This window comes from Euprymna scolopes, chromosome 19 (assembly GCF_053919585.1).
Source record: "Euprymna scolopes isolate OS-2025 chromosome 19, ASM5391958v1, whole genome shotgun sequence".
Taxonomy (NCBI): Eukaryota; Metazoa; Mollusca; class Cephalopoda; order Sepiida; family Sepiolidae; genus Euprymna; species Euprymna scolopes.
In genome coordinates, this window is record NC_136500.1 from 37,821,988 (window position 1) to 37,836,395 (window position 14,408).

Consider the following 14,408-nt stretch of genomic DNA (forward strand, 5'->3'; position numbering starts at 1 on the left):
AAAATCCTTGAAAATGAACATTGAAAATCTGTATAAACCCTAGCTATACAGGATCTCCCCGATATTTCCAACTTCGGCTTTAGTGGATTATGACATCCGTTTGTGACGTTATCTCTCACTGACGTCATCTAGTGGGCACGCGAACTAACAAGCAAAGCAACAAGACAGAAACGTTTTCAATAGTAAATAGATAATACAGAGTAACGACTTCTGTTACTATAGAAGAATACGGCGTTCGGAAACAATGAATGTGAAAGTAATGGCGATGAAATAGGGTCGAACTTACTGCCTCATCAAAGTTTGATCAAAAGTACGTACCCGCTCTCCGTTTTTCTTTTTCTTTTCCCACCTTTACACGATGGTCGCAACGCGTTGCACAACCAAATATACAAGTTTCCCGTTTACCGTTTACAACCCTGGCGTAAGCAAAAGTTGAGAGCGGCTGATTAAGTTTCCCTCTCGCTAACGAAGCCACGCCAAAGCTAAATTAAGTGAGTGAACGCGTAAAAACAAATAAGTAAGAAATGGTGCCAAGCAGAACGCCCACTTTTCTCACCTCTTTTTTTTTTTTTTTATAAACGACCCTTTTCTCTTACTGTCGAATACTTCATCAACACCCACCTCCTCGTAAACCTCCCTCACCACCATCGTCGCCGCCATGCGATATGGAGGCTAGCAAAGTTCACACGCACCAAAAGGATATATATATATATATATATATATATATATATATATATATATATATATATATATATATATATATATATATATATATATATATATATATATATATATATATATATTATCACGTGACACTGGCGACCGACAAAAAAAGCAGTTACGTTATTGGTTGAAAAGTGTACCGGTTGAGTCAGGGTCTTGACTCGACAGGACATCGTTCTAACTTCTTACTTCTTTCCACCTACTACTGCTGCTGCTGATGATGATGATAACGTTGGAGTATTTTCTTTCTGCTTCATCCTCCCATTTCCATCCTCTTTATCTCTCCCTTACTCTCTCTCTCTCTCTCTCACACACACACACACACACACACACACACACACACACACACACACACACACACACACACACTGTTGATTAAAATATTTCCCACATCCAAACTTTTCCATTGCTTTAAAGTAAAATTCTTTTTTGATTATTAATGTTTCTTCTTCTTCTTCTTCTTCTTCTTCTTCTTCTTCTTCTTCTTCTTCCCCCATTTTCCTTTATTTTCTTCTTTTTTTCTACTTTCCTCCATTCATTCTACTTCATCATTCTTTTTTCCATTCATACATTTTTTTTTCCTCCGATTTATATTCATGTTCAACTATACCCGTCGTCGCCATTGTCGTCATCATGATCGCCGCCTTAGTTTATTTTCCTTCCCCTTTCCCGCACTTACACCTTCTTTTCTTGGCTTCCGTTGTTCATTTTCATTTATTTCTTTTTCATTTTCATTCTTTCATTTAAAATCATCCCCGATTAGAGATGAAGAAACTGAGCAGACGATATTGGAAGCCACCTTTTAATCTTCATCCTAATTCATTTTTCAATCATTTTTTTTAAAATCTTTTTTTCTTTTTCTTTATAAACTTAATCTTAATATTTAATTAATATTTAATTAATATTTAATTAATATTTACTCTTCTCGAAGTTTCCTTCTTATTATATTATCAGCTATTGGACTAATATCATTCTATTTAACCTTTTAATTCTTTTTTCGGTTCTAAATTATTTTTCTTGTTATTATTAATTATTATTATTATTATTATTATTATTATTATTATTATTATTATTATTATTAGTAGTAGTAGTAGTAGTAGTATATGCTTATCAAATGATCCGGAAGGAAGTAAAAAAAAAAAAAATTATTAACGATTGCATTCGACGCAGTTACGTCTATTTCTTTGAGCTTTTTAAACACATTTTTATTCATTACGTAACAGTCATCACGTTTGACTGTTAGTGGAAAGATTATTGATTCGAATACAGGTAGAAGTGGTTACTGTTATTTTTATTGATTACTCTTTTCGAATCAAACTGAACACATATGTGACATACCTAACTAGCAATGCGCCCGCCATTGCCCGCTTGTAAAATATGATATTTTATTTTATGCAGATTCGTATTTATTATTATAGAGCCAATTCTCTATTGATTATTATATTGTAGCCAACATATAGTAGTGATTTAAAGGTAAAATAACGAATATGACCTAGACGCCATCAGCTAGAATCGAACCCGAAACATTCAACGTCCCAGCATTAGCTGTTACCGATTCTCTATCGACAGATAGATAGAAAATAGTTAAAAAAAAGAACCAACTTTAACGCATGAACGTATATTTGAGTATATGTACAAGAATACGTTAAGTCGACTTACACCTATTAGTTCTATTTTTTTAAATTCTGACCTATTAGTAGCTATTTTTATAGACTAAAGAATCATAAAAGAATCGTTCACAAAAAATGCAATCATTTGACACGCCTGTCACCGCTTGGTGACCTTGCATCTCGGAAGAAATACAGTTTGAAAAAAAAATGAACAAAGACACACACACATACACACAAGCATAGTAAGTTTTATATATTAGATTTATAGTAATAAGCAGAATATTTTTCTACAAAATAATTAAACAAATTACAACGCAGTTCCGTTTCTTACAAATTAGCCATTTTAAAGAATTAATTTATAAAATAAAATTCTATTAAAAAACAAACAAACATTTTTTTTTAACAAAAGTAATTGAATTATTAAATTAATTTCACTAAAATGTATTTAGGTTTCTTGAAAACAAATCGGTCATTTAGATTATGAAATTCAATTTTTCTATCATTACATATCTTTGCATGTTATCCTTACGTGTTCGCATATTTAAAGTCTAAGGAGCTATTTACATTCAACAATTTTAGAAAAAGACATTAGAAGAATATTATCCTACTTCCCGGGATATGCCGGGAAGGGACAGCTAGTATGTATTTAATAAAATATCAAAGGGGAGATTAATCTGGAACTTACTTCAATTCGACTAAACATTTATTAATTGCTACCACAGGAAAATAAATATCGCATATGATACATTTAAGTGGCCCTTTTTATATTATACTAGCAAGGAGACCCAAAGTTGCCCGAGATTTAATGATGGTAAACGAATTTCATTGTCATGGACATTGGTGAAAATCACCCTTTCTTCAATCAAATCGATTGATTACCTTTTCTAGTCGGGGGCCCACTACGACGCACCTGAAAGAGTAGGTGTATCAGAATTTTTGTAGGAATTTTTGACACCCCTAACACGAAACTGCAAATAAAATATAAAAAAAACTCGTAATTTCTCCTTTAAAGATGGGGTTTATTTTCTTTATGGATTATACTTCCAAAATAAACTATTAAAGTTGTATAAAAAGTAATAGAAATATTTTTTAAAAAATAGTAATGAAATTAATTGGATGTTACGAGTTCAGTATTTTTCAATTTTTAAACTTTAAAAATCTATCAAAATTTTTCTATTGATTCTATTTTTACGATATTTTCAGGGTCTATGTGATATTTTATGCTCTTTCCAATAAACCGAATATAATATTTTAGACAAACGTTTTTTTTTAATTCAAGTCCCCCCATTTTCAAATGCCTATTAAAAAGTAAATAATTAATTTATGTACCAAAGTTTTATATATCACAAATTGAAGATAAAAGATCAATAAATAATATATTCAAATTTAAAAGAAAAAAAGTAGTGTTTTTTAGAAATTTACCTGTAAAGTCCGAAGTTTAAAACCTTTTAAAAAAACACGTTGTTTGTTTTTTGTTTTTTTGTTTTTTTTTGAATGAAACCTTGGTCCTTGCTCCTTTAATTGAAAAAAAAATTAGGGCTTGAATTACATTTTTCGAGGAGTTATAAGGTTCGAAAGATAGCGGGTGGAATTATTCAATAGTTTTCACGAAATTTCTGACACTGCTACTGAAAGAGGCTTCAGATACCTCCCCGCAGTGACATTGTATTCTTCACTGAACTGTAAGAAAATTTGCTGTTTATTTTATAAAATTATTTTGTATAAAGGCTTGAGTTAAAGTTTAAAATACAAAAGTCAAGTATCATGCTTCAATTTTGATCCAAACAGAAACATTTATTTCAAACGTGCCCTGTTTTATCAAAGAATCTGCTGTTGATTTTATATGTGCCAGCCCGTTTGTGCGTTGATAAAACTTCTTAAATGTACTTGTGATATTAGGTGTTAATTAATTGGTTAAAATCGGACTGTTACTTCTGTAATCGGATGTTTTCGATTACCAATTTCGATACTTATTGGCGACATTCCAAAACAGAAACTATCTATGAACATCCCAGACACATAGAGTATACATTGTGTGCAATTAAACAAGTTGACTCAGTAGTTTCGGAGTTCATAGGGAACGAACTCACACACACATACACAAAGTACCATATATATATATATATATATATATATATATATATATATATATATATATATTAGCAGGGAGACCCAACGTTGCCCGAGAGTGAATGATGATTAACGAATATTTCACATTCCTATATTTTTATTGTCATCGAAATCCGAGAAATCGCCCGGGAGGAAGCTTTACATGCCTCAATGCAGTAACTTAGTCCCAAATATATGTTATTCTACATTGCACTCTAGAAAACCTACTGTTTCTTTTATAAAATTATTTTATATAAACTTCTTTTCAGTTAACGCAAAAAAAACAAAACAAAACAAAACAAAAACATTAATAAATTTACGTACGGAGTTTGAACCTACAGACCACGTCATGCAAAAACAAAAAAAAAAAACAAAAACAAAAACAAAAAACAAAAAACAAACAAAACAAACAAAAACAAACAAACAAACAAACAAAAAGACAAAAAATACGAGCTATCACCTTACCTACAGTGGAATTTTCACGGCCCGTTGTTTTATCATTGTTGCTAACCAACGACGTGGAAAAATGGCTTTACCGATTATAGATAAGTTAAAATAACAGTTTCGATTATCAGTAATTATCGGTAATTATCGGGGTATTCTGAGACAAAACTTAACTAAGATCACTCCCAGACGTATACATTAAAATTCTGTAAATTTTAAAGAAAATTTGTTCAGCTGTTTCGGAGTCTGTAAGGAACGAACTCACAGAGAGAGAGAGAGAGAGAGAGAGAGAGAGAGAGAGAGAGAGAGAGAGAGAGAGAGAGAGAGAGAGAGAGAGAGAGAAAGTTATATATATATATATATATATATATATATATAAATCTCACCTGTCTGTTTAAATGTATGTATGTATGTTTGTATGTATGCCTGAAACTGTCGACACGGGCGATGGATTTTCACGAGATCAGTATCGTTCTAAAGCTCGAACCTTCGGACGTCAAATATTGAAAAATTGGCTAAAAACATTAATTCCTTCACCCTCAACTTGTTGCATAGGGATGGGGTCATTATTGGGGATCATATATCGGGAGATGACGGGGACATATAACGGGTCTAATGACGGTGATAAGAGAGACATTCATAACAGAGTGAGAGGAGAGAGATGCGAATTCATTATTGAAGAGAGACGGCGACGACATTTATATAACAATGATGTGGGGAGACATATATTACAGTTCTGTGGATTCTTGTAACATATATTAGCGAGGAGAGAGGCTAATCAGTTCTTTTAACATCAGAGGGGGACAATCATTACTTATTTATGGAGAGGCGGACACATTACTTGGAAGGGGGTTATACAATGTTCATAATAACATGATTAACACATTACCTTCAATTGTTGAATGACGACACGAAGACAACAGTTACTAAAATCGATGATGTTCTTTATTTCTTCTGACCGGTCGAAATGATGATGACGTCAGGAATTCCAATTCGTTTCCACATGGTTAAATGTTCCCCCTTCGCTTCTAAAGGGACACTCCTCTGATCATGTCAACCCTCGAACCTGTTTGCCCGACTGCCCGCTCTCGACTCTCTCTCACTAAAACTTACTCACATATTGAGAAATTCCCTTTCTGCTATGACATCAGATGTGTGGTTCAAAACGTGGCCAACTCATGTGGCTCAGAACACGTTCTCCAAAGACACTTCTGCAAACAAAGAATCCTGAACTAACCTATTTTTCAACCTAACCTACTTTTTCAATATATTTTTAATTTGTATTGTTCATTCTTTTTAGCTAACTTTTTAAATTCAGTTTTCATAAAAGAATGAACAATTCTTTTTACAATACAAACAATATCTATTTTATATGAAATTTAACAATAGCGAAATTCTAACATTCCAATTCTAAATCTATTCTGAACCTTGTAACAAGGTTCGAATCCCGGCTTATCCTAATCTCATTTTCCACTTATCTAATGTTCTTCTTATTTACAGGAAAAGAGGAACAGCCTCTTTTTTTGTAACAAACTGGGCACTTGTCTACAAGGAGGAGTCGCTATTTTCGCAGATATTTTCGAAAGTCATCCTCTCTTTTCGATTGACTCGCCTTAATTTAAACTTTCGCCACGGTTTGCCGATTGATGCAACGGCAAAGACGTCACGTTTTTTTTAACGTTCTTTTCCTCCTTCACGGTACGAGATCGAGCCTGTCTGACTAATAACTTTTGGCGGTACCGAAATCGCTATCGGAATCGGAAAATTTGTGCATATTTTCGACGCTAAAAACGATTCTTTTCATTGTTTTATATATTTTTTTTGTTTTTGTTTAAAACTTAATTTCCCATTGCTAATACTGATGATAAAATGTTAAATATTTATAGATTTGAAACTGCCACTAAAACTATAGATATCCCCTTCCCACAGCGCATTTTTTCGTTTTCGAAGATATATGCACATATTACCTAAGTAATACAGCTCTCACTCAAAAAAACAAACAAACAAACAAACAAACAAAACACAACAAAAAAACAAACAAAACAAACAAAAAAGGACTAGAATAAATAAACAGTTAAACATTTAGAGATTTGAAAAGAATTGGAATCGGAAAAAATATCGGAATCGTCTCATCACTTTATATATATATATTGTTTAACGCTTCCGCAATTGAACTATCTGTGTAGGGAGTGATAATTACTGCCAATCAACAGATTTGAACCCAGCTACAAAGTCACCTTCTGCTCCACTTGCTATGAAATTACCTCTAAGCCAGCAATTATTATCATGGGAATTAATGGAACGAAACACCTCAATCTCCAAAAAAGAAACACGAATAAACCTACAACCCCATCCACCAACGTAGACCCCTACTACCAGGTCTCCTTCTCCAACATCAGGGGTCTACGTTCCAACCATCCAAAGGTTGAAACACAATTACAGGAGACGAAACATGACATATTCTTTCTGAGTGAAACTGGCATAGGGCCAACCACTTCTCTAGACGAATTCATAATTAAAGGTTACTCCAACTTAACATCTAAATCTGACCCCCAAGATCGCCATGGGCATGGAATATGTGCCTACATCAAAGATGGCTTTCCATGTGGTAGGGATATCTCCAGAGAAGACCCTAATTTACCTTATATGTGCTTTCGGGTTGCACTAGCTTACACCACTGCATTTATATGATCCCTCTATCGGCCCCACAACAGTGGAGTTACTATCTTTAAGAGCATATCTGAGAAAATTGACCACATCCTGTCTGCTTATCTTTCGGCTAACATTCACATTTACGGTGACTTCAATGTCCATAATGTGGAATGGCTGACCCACTGAAATAAAACCGATGACGAGGGGAGATTTTGTCATGATTTTGCCATTGCCTATGACCTCACTCAGATTGTTCACGAACCCACCCGTGTGCCCGATACACCCGGTCAATATGCAAGCCTTCTAGACCTTTTCCTCACAACTTCCCCTGAGCTGTGTTCATGATCCGTTCTATCTCATCTAGGATCCTTTGACCACTCCGTTGTAACAGTTAAGATAAAAATGAAATGTAATAAGTCTTCCGACGTACCTCTCAACCATACTGTATATCGATACTTTATGGCTGACTGGGATAGCTTCCGTACATTCATATCTGATCTACCTCTGCATTCCATGTTTAAAAAGGAAGTGTCCTCTATAGTATCAGACCTGACCGAATGGTTAATTGTAGGCATAGACCGATTCATACCATCGAAAAAATTCCAACAAATACCTAACAGCCAGCTATGGTTTTCCCCTGAATGTGCTGCTGCCATCGCGCACAGAAATCACTTTTTCCATAGCTACCAACGTAATAGATGTACTGAGACTAAAGCTGCTTTCAGGACTGCCAGCAACCACTGTAAAAGAGTAATAAAAAATGCAAGAGAGCTATATGCCCAGTCTTCTAAATCCAAAGTAGCTGATCAGTGGCTTGGTTCCCACCAGTTCTGGCAAATAGCAAACAGGATCTTGAACAGAAGTGTGCGTTCTATCCCAACTATCATCAATGGACCTGAGGTCATCTCGTCAGCATCAGACAAGGCCAGACTATTTGCCAAGAACTTTGCAGCTAATTCTACCCTATATGACAATGACTATCAACTCCCTGTATTTCCTCCTATAACAGACGACACGCTATGTAACATACAAATATATGTGCGTGAGGTCGCCAAGCTAATCAAGAACCTTGATTCCAGTAAAGCAACTGGCTCTGAGGGCATTCCAGTTATAGTGCTGAAAAAGCTGCAACCAGGACTTGCCCCCATACTTACAAAACTGTTTAAGCGTTGCCTTAAGGAGAAGTGCTTCCCAACACCCTGGAAATCCTCATCAGTTTGTCCTGCATTTAAGAATTCAGGTGGAAAGTCACTTCCCTCTCAGTACAGACCAATAAGTCTCCTGTGTGTCATGAGTAAGTTGTTGGAATCCATATTAAATAAAGAAGTAGTCAACCACCTCAACAGAAACAACCTTCTTAGTGACATGCAATATGGTTTCCGCTCTGCAAGATCTATAGCAGATGTGCTAACGGTTATATCACACAGGATTCGTGAATCTCTTGACAAAGGCTTCCTTTCCAGGGCAATTGCTCTTGACATATCGAAGGCCTTCGATAAGGTATGGCATAAGGGCCTACTTCACAAGATTTCCATATACGGTATTACTGGAAATGTTTTCTCAATCATTAAATCATTTCTCTCCGATAGGTTCATAAGAGTAGTGGTTGATGGGCAGAAATCAGAGGCCCACAGTATTAATGCTGGAGTCCCTCAGGGGCCCATCCTGGGTCCAACTCTCTCCCTGATCTACATCAATGATCTCCCAAGACACTCATTCATTGACATCTATGCTGATGACACGACCATCTATGGCAACACATCAAAGGCCGTAAATGACAAAGTTCTCTCTAATTCTCTCTTCTCTGATCTTGAGCGCGTGGTACAATGGGTGAAGAGGTGGCTGGTCACTTTTACTTCATCCAAAACCAAGCTTCTATCTTTACATCATCAACGCACTGATCCCATCTGGCATCAATTGAAATGGATGGCTCTCGTCTTGGAGAGGCTCCATGTTTTGACAAGCTTCTGGGTTTGACCTTTACTCCTGATCTAAAATGGAACACGTACATCAAATCTGTTGCCAGGGACGCTGAGAAAATGGTGGGATCTTTCTACCGCTCCAGAAGATATCTCACTACTGATTTAATTCTCTATCTTTATAAAAGCCAAGTACGTCCAAGGATGGAGTACTGCTGCCACACCTGGGCAGGAGCTGATAAAAACAGCCTATCCTGCCTTGACAGAGTACAAAATCGACTTCGTGGTTTAGTGGGGGATGTCCTTTTTTCTTCCCTGCAACCTCTCTCCCACAGAAGAGCCGTTGCAATCCTGTCTTTGTTTTATCGCTATTTCCATGGCAGGTGCTCGTCTGAGCTCTAATCCCTCGCCCCCCCTCACCAATTTTTCACGAGAAACACCCGTCTGGCTGAAATTACTGTCAATAATTTTCCCCACTCTTTATCTGTGCCTAAATCCAAACGTAGATTCCATGAGCAAAGCTTATTTCTTAGAACTGCACACCAGTGGAACTCTCTGCCGCTTGCCTGTTTCCCACCTGACTACAACTTGGACGTCTTCAAGTCCAACATAAACAAACTCCTAACAAACCGCCCCCTTAAGTAAAACACTCTATCAAAACCCCCAATGTTAATGATTACTACAATACTATCTCATTGATTACTGTACACGCAATAACCCTTATCCCTGAGTGGCCTTCGGGCCTTGATAAGTGGTGACCCCCATGTAAAAAAACAAACAAAAAAAAACTTATAAATGCCAAATGCGTGCAGAACAAAGAGCAGCCAGAGAGTGTTCAAACGACCGGAAGTCATGAACGTGAATAACGTTAAAAAACAATTTATTTCCTAAACAGTGCTCATTGTTGATATTTGAATAATTTCATTGTTGATATTTGAATAATTTCATTGTTGATATTTGAATAATTTCATTGTTGATATTTGAATAATTTTTCTTTTGTTAATATTATAACGTATTATTTTTATTTTTTACTTTAGGACTACAAAATCAAACAATTCTAAAGAAACAATTAAACATCTTTATCTTTGTATTTCCAGATGAAGATTTTGTTAAAATACTGGTATCCTGGCTTAAAATACATCAAACGTTGATGCTTTTGTCTTTTTTCCTTTCCCTTTGCAAAACTCAATCATGTTCTGCAAAAACAAAAACAATTTTCCTCTACAAAGCGACCAAACAAAACACCATGGATAAATCTGTTATATAAAAGGCTATATGTATGTATGTATGTCAGTCTGTCTTCATATTTTCAAATTCTATCTCTTCCGAAATTAAAAGTCGTAGAGCAGCGCCAGGGGAAATTATTGGCTTTTATGGGCCTTTGGCCGATTATATAGTTTTAAGTGGTCAGAAAAGGAGCAAAATTGAAAAAATAAAATCGTTACACATTTTGTACATTTATCTTAGTTTATTTTAAATTTTTAATCAGTTCATATGCGTGTCACATTGATACAGTGGTAACGTCACCAGCTTTGCATGCTACGGTTTTGATTTTGGTTTCGATTCTAACTGATGCCACTCAAATACTCTTTTTTACTTTTGAAATCACGACTCTATAGAAATGTATAGAAAATATGGACAAATTAAAATATCATATTTAAGCGTATTTTACGATTGAGCAGAGCCGCCCCCCCACTGTTAGTCTAATATATAAAAGGCTATATGCCTGTCTGTCTGTCTCCATATTTTCAAACTCCATCTCCTCCGAAACTAAAAGTCGCAGAGCGGGGCTAGGGGCCTCAAATGATTGGACTTTTTACGGACCGTTCTTTTATGGGTCTTTAGCCGGTTAAAATAGTTTTTAAGTGGTCAAAAATGGGTCAAAATTAAAAAACAAAATCCCTATACATTTTGCACGTTCATCTCTGTGTATTTTAAGTTTAAAATTTTTGTCAGTTCATATCCTTGTCACGTTGGTACAGTGGTAACGTCAGCAGCTTTGAATTTTCGGTTTCGATTCTAGCTGAGGGCGCCCAATAACTTTTGAAATAACAAGTCTATAATAATAATATATACGAAATATGAAGAAATTAAAACCATATTTAAGCGTATTTTACAACCGGGCAAAACCGGGCGCTTCCCTGCTAGTATATATATATATATATATATATATATATATATACAGTGATGATCATATTTATTGGCACGGTAAAATAAAAGTTAAATTTTGTCTAATAAATTCTAAAAAAGGGATTAAATTAAAGAAAATAACAAAGTATATTATGTATTTTTAACTGGCCTTTCCGATGCAGCAATCGGATTTTAGAAAAAATAAATAACAAAGGAACAACAAACATAATTGCAAAAAACCCTTGTTCAAAATTATTGGCACGATTTATTTAATAATCAATTGTATAGCCTTTGGCCTTGATTACCTTCCTCAGTCGCTTTTCATAGTTTACAACCAAGTTGTTGCACTCTTCAGTAGTAATTTTAGCCCACTCTTCCTGACAATAATCCTCCAATTGAATAAGATTCTTAGGCTTCCTTTGCATTACCCTCAATTTTAATGTTCTCCATAAATTTTCTATTGGATTAAGGTCTGGGCTTTGTGATGGCCACTCCAAAACATTAATATGATTGTCCTCAAGCCATTTCTTAGTCAGTTTAGCCGAATGCTTTGGGTCATTATCTTGCATGAACCACCAACGACGACCAAGTGAGAGCTCTTTAGCAGAGTCTTTCAGGTTTTCATCCAATATTTTAACATAATCTTCCTTTTTTATGCTACCTGTGACCTTAACAAGTCGCCCTGGTCCAGAGGCAGCAAAGGATCCCCAAAACATCAAACTGCCTCCACCGTGCTTCACTGTGGGTATGGTGTTCTTAGGCAGGAAAGCTTCGCCAGATTTTCTGTAAATATAAGACACTTTATTATGGCCAAATAACTCTATTTTCGTTTCGTCAGTTCATAGAACACGTTTCCAGAATGCAACATCTTTATCAATATGACGTTTTGCAAAGGCTAGCCTTGCTTTCAGGTGCATAGGCTTCAATAAGGGAGTCTTTCTCGGACGACATGCTTTTAAACTAGCTCTCTTCAAAACTCTACCAACTGTATGTCGAGATACATTCACTCCAGAGGTGCTCTGTTCATCAACAATCTCCCCAACAGAGATCCTTGGGTTTTGTTTTACTTGTCGAACAATTTTCCGTTCATCTCTTGGGGAAAGAATCCTTTTTCTCCCTCTACCCTCTAAACTCATAACGTGGCCTTGCGATTTGAACTTGTTTATTATGGCTCTAACAGTGGATTTGGAAAGGTTTAGCTTCTTTGAAATCTTATCATAGCCCTCCCCATTGGTATGGCATGCTACAACAAGCTTCCTGACGTCTTCGCTGTGTTCCTTAGTTTTAACCATGGCGATTGAAAATTATAATTTAGTCACTTATATTAGTTTAAATAAATCGCTATCTAAAAATTATCTGAAAAAAATTATTCACTGAATTAGCGTTAAACAAGCATAATATGGCTATAAAAAAGTTCAGAAAGCACGTAAACCGGAAATTGATTGATATTATACTGATACTAAAAGAAAAATAAAGCCGTGCCAATAATTTTGAACAAGGGTTTTTTGCAATTATGTTTGTTGTTCCTTTGTTATTTATTTTTTCTAAAATCCGATTGCTGCATCGGAAAGGCCAGTTAAAAATACATAATATACTTTGTTATTTTCTTTAATTTAATCCCTTTTTTAGAATTTATTAGACAAAATTTAACTTTTATTTTACCGTGCCAATAAATATGATCATCACTGTATATATATATATATATATATATATATATATATATATATATATATATATATATATATATATATATATATATATATATATATATATATATATATATATATATATATATGAAAAGCTTGAAGCATAAAACTTTTTCCAAAATTACTGGATTCAGGATTAAATAACTCGAAAAGAATTTATATGCTGCAAAACAAAACGTTATATAAAAAGATTGAACCATAAAAATACTCTTGGAATAACCACAAAAGGGTCGATACGCCGCAAAACAAGAGCAACCAAACCAAAATAAAGATTTTGATAATCTTAACAAATAATTGGTCTTGAATCACATTTTTAAAAAATTACATTTTAACCTAAAAAAAATGGCACAGTGCCACTTTGATGCAGGGGGCTACTATCTGTGACATAATTTGCAGGGACATCATGCAGGGAGTTGAGTAGCAAGAAGGGGATTCCAAAGTCTAGCAGTCCTAGGGAAGAAACTATTAGAGTAGAAGGCTGTGTAGGGGTGGGATTTTACTGTATTTACGTCGAGCGGATACAAAGGCTTGTAGTTCGTCGAAGAACCTACAATTAAAATACTTGTAAAACAGGCAGAGGGTACAACATTTCGTTGATGGGACACAGGGTGAAGCTTAGCTAACAGGGCGGACCTATCAGGTTGGTACTCTCTTTTGAACCCTGTTCAGCAGCGAGAGACAAGTAGCAGATGCATCAGCCCAAATTTGACAATAATACTCCATACATGGGCTAATGCTGGCCTAGGATACATTCAGGCGTAAGTAACTTTCTAGCACGGTAGAGAGAGCCTACCTTCTTTGAACCTAGCAATGCCCTCGATGTATCTGTTCCAACTCATGCTTCCTGTGAATGTCAAGCCTAGGAGATCGAAGTACTTTCAGGTAATGTATCATTACCCATAGCTATTAGTGGTTGAGAAGGTTGCTTGTAACTATTAAAGGAAAGAAGCTTAGTCTTGGCAGCATTGAATGTAACCATCCACTCTTGTCCCCATTTCACTACACTGGAGATCTTCCTCTAGTGTTACTGCAATTGCCTTGGATATGTGTTCACATCTGAACTTAGAGAAGTCTATTGTTTTCTTTTTAAATTTTTATCAAGGCCAAAACTACAC